Genomic DNA, 3,961 nt, shown 5'->3' with positions numbered 1-3,961 from the left:
TGTCTGGGAGGTTTCCAAGTTGGGTACCCTTTAGCTTCGCTCATTGTTGGAGGTATTAACTAGGAAAAATTATATTCCGTGGTATTCTCTCATTGTTCAGGAACGGACTCTCATTGTTCAGGAACGGACTTGCTTGTGTCTAACTCTTAGGGAAAAGTCTTCTTGCAAGCGAGTTTGCACACCAAACCGCGCACTGATATTGACATGTAAGGCATCCGTTTAATAAAACGGTACGAATTGAAGACGAAAATAATTTTCGTAGAGAAGAATTTTTCTCGAAATTATTTATTTATTTATTTTTCTTTTTAATAAAAAAGTCATGTCAGCGTGGTACGTGGTTTGGTGCACCAAACCGCTTGTATCTAGCAATGCTCGACTCATAAATCATGTCGGAATTGGACCTATTGGGACTTATTGATAACTACCCTGCTATGGTGTACTTTTACTCGATATTGCGAAGCGTCTAACAGACACTCCAAACATTTGGAGTACAAATTTTTTGTTAAAGTTCCACTAGAAAAAGGGTAAATAGATGAAATTGAGAACATGATTGCATGTCCACCTACTTATAAATTCGGGAGCTTTTAATTGGTTTTAGTTCTTTCCTTCCCCAGGCAAAGAAAGGATTGAAATTTTGCTAGATTATACTGCATGACTTGTATGGTAGGCTTGGGTTGTGCCACCTTGTTAGAAACCCTACATGAAGAATAGAGAGGAAGTGAACTGGAGAAGGGATGTTTGCGAAGGAAATCTAGTAGAGGGAAGTGAATCGAAAACGGTGTCTTTTGAGGAAGCTTTGAAACGGTGCGTGGAATAAGTGAGACGAATTGTTTAAAGTAGTGTTTGGGCTCTGTCGTTTGTGTTGTTACAAGACAACATTTTGGGTGTAATTGTAGACTTCTGTCATTTAGGCCCTATGTAATATGCAACATTTGGAGATATAACCAAACAATGCGTTTAATTGCTGAGTTTTCGTTAGTTGCTCTGTCTGTTGTTTTATCATTTCTAAAGTTAGTTACTACATTGGGGGGGGGGGGGGGGGCAGGGGGACTCTGGTTATAGGGAGGAGTCGTGAGCAGAAGGAATCATATCTGATAGTCATTTTGATGGAGGTCTGGGCTCCTCAAATGTTCATTTGTATCTATAGCATATTTGAATTTATGAAGTATTTCATCTTTATTCTATAGCTTGTTCTTGTTTTACATTTACTATTACAATTAGTATCTATAAGAGAAGGAATTATAACAATTTGTATCTTAGAGCCATTCAGTCCTCATGGTTGAAAATACATGCTCATGGCAGCAGCAAGAAGGTTTCCAACGCCAGGTAGATTGCTTAACAAAAGGGCTTCAAGACACTAGGGGTCAGCTAGACCAATTCACAGATCGCCTAGATCAGCTCACAGATTTGGTGCGTACTCTTGTGACTAACTAGAACGCCAATAGAGAACTGCAAGTTCCATATGACACAAATCAGTTCCAACATAGAGGGGTTTTGCCTCGTGGAGTTCGTTTGGGTTTTCCTTATTTCGATGGGGACAATCCATCTGGGTGGATATTCAAAGCTTCTCAATACTTTGAATTCCACCAAACACCACCTGCCCAACGATTGCTAATGGAGTCTTATTACATGGAGGGAGAAGCTCTTGTCTGGTACCAAGATGCTAACATAGAACAATTCACCAACTAGGACACTCTTGTTTGCGCAATGCTGGTCTATTTTGGACCGACAACTTATGACGACCCTATGGAGACCCTTACCCGTCTTAAACAAACGACATCAGTGACAGCTTATAAAGCTCAATTTGAAGCCCTCTCTAATATTTTAAAAGGCCTTCCTACTCACAACAAACTAAGCTGTTTTTTAAGTGGACTGAAAGATGAGATCAGGTTACCTATTTGTATGTTTAATTGTCTTACTTTATATGGTGCTTTTAGGTTAGCTCAAATTCAAGAAAAATGAAAAAAAAAAAAGGAGAAAATGCCTATGCTATCACTGTAAAGAAAAATGAAACCCAGCCTATGTGTATAAGACCCTAGAATTTATCTGTTACAAGGTCATGAGGAGGTAGATGACACTTTGGGGGAAGGGCATACGGTTACTGATTTAACCAATGAAGGGGATCACTCTCTCAACAGTGAATGTAGAGCTTGAGATTTCACTTAATGCACTCATGGGGACACCCAGCTCTAAAACTATGAGGCTAATTGGTAGAATTGGAGGAAAGCAGGTGGTGATTTTAGTTGATTCTGGTAGTACGCAAAACTTTCTCGACCCCTCGATTGCTAAGAAAACTAGACTGCGGGTGGATGAAACACAGAGGATTGTGGTGAAAATAGCAAGTGGGCAGATTATCCATAGTGAGGGGGTATTGCAGTGCATTCCAAGCAAAATAGAAGGTACTTCCTTCCACTCTCCTTGTTATGTATTAGCCCTTGGGGTCTGTGATGTAGTGTTAGGTGTGAAATGGATGGAAACTCTTGGTCCTATTATTTGGGAATTCACTCTAACTCACAATAAAGTTTATGCACGGGGGTAAAGGAATTGAGTTAGTAGGTCTGAGTTTGAAGGAACTCACTACAGAAGGGAGTAATAAGTCTTTGTTGAATTCTGTTAACAAAGGGAAGGGGCTGTTCTTGCACTTGTTGGTAGGGAAAGAAGAGGAGAAATCTTGTCAATGGGGAGGGGAGGTGCAGAGAATTCTCACTAAGTTTCAAGAAGTCTTTGGAATTCCAAAGGGGTTGTCTCCCTCACGTGCACATGATCACAAAATCACTCTTAAAGAAAGTACTTAGCCCATCATAGCAAAGCCATACCGATATCCTCATTATCAGAAATAGGTGATAGAAAAATTTTTAGTTGACTTGTTAGAGTCAGGAGTTGTAGACCTAGTTCCAACCCATTTTCTTCACCAGTGTTGTTGGTGAGCAAGGCCAAAGGCAGATGGAAGTTGGCATATATGCGTCAATTATAGGGTGTTTAATCAAGAAACAGTAAAAGATAAATTTTCAATTCCAATTATTAACGAGTTGCTAGATGAGTTGCATGGATCAATGACATTTTTCAAGTTGGATCTAAGATCCGGATACCACCAAATAAGAGTGGTGCCTGAAGATGTGGATAAGACAACTTTTAGGACTCACGATGGACACTATGTGTTCCTCGTGATGTCGTTTGGGTTGAGAAATGTGCCGTCAACCTTTCAAGGGTTAATGAACAATGTGTTTCGATTCTATTTGAGAAGATTTGTACTAGTATTCTTCGATAACATACTAGTTTACAATAAATGTTGGGAAGAGCACCTAGAACACTTGGAGAAGGTGCCGAGAGTTTTACAAAAACATCATATGTATGCTAAACTATCCAAATGTCAATTTGAGGTTTCTGAAATTGATTATATGGGGATGTGATTAGTGAAAAGGGGTGACAACAGATGCTAAGAAGGTTGCAACAATGTTAGGTTGGCCTAAACCAATGAATGTGAAATCCTTGAAGGGATTTTTGGGGTTGACAGACTATTATCGTAAGTTTATTAAGGGCTATGGGGTCATTGCAACCCCACTTACAGATTGACTCAAAAAGAATTCGTTTGTATGGACTGTTGAAGTTATGGAGGCCTTTAATAAGTTAAAATCAGTTGTTACACAGCCCCCAGTACTCAGACTTCCAAATTTTTCCTGGCTTTTCACCATTGAATGTGACACTAGTGGGAGAGGGATGGGTGCAGTTTTGATGCAAGCTAGACAACCACTAGCTTATATGAGTAAGGCACTCAAAAGAAAGACACTTCTTCTCTCCACTTACGAGAAGGAGCTCCTGGCCTTGGTAACTACTGGAAGCCTGGAAGGAAGTGGCGGCCTTACCTTTTAGGCCAATCCTTTATTGTAAAGACAGACTAACAAGTTCTGAAATTTCTTTTGGAATAAAAGGTTGGGATTATAGCCCAACAAAAATGGGTCAG

Source organism: Juglans microcarpa x Juglans regia, chromosome 7D (assembly GCF_004785595.1).
Source record: "Juglans microcarpa x Juglans regia isolate MS1-56 chromosome 7D, Jm3101_v1.0, whole genome shotgun sequence".
Classification (NCBI taxonomy): domain Eukaryota; kingdom Viridiplantae; phylum Streptophyta; class Magnoliopsida; order Fagales; family Juglandaceae; genus Juglans; species Juglans microcarpa x Juglans regia.
This window is presented reverse-complemented; position numbering follows the sequence as displayed.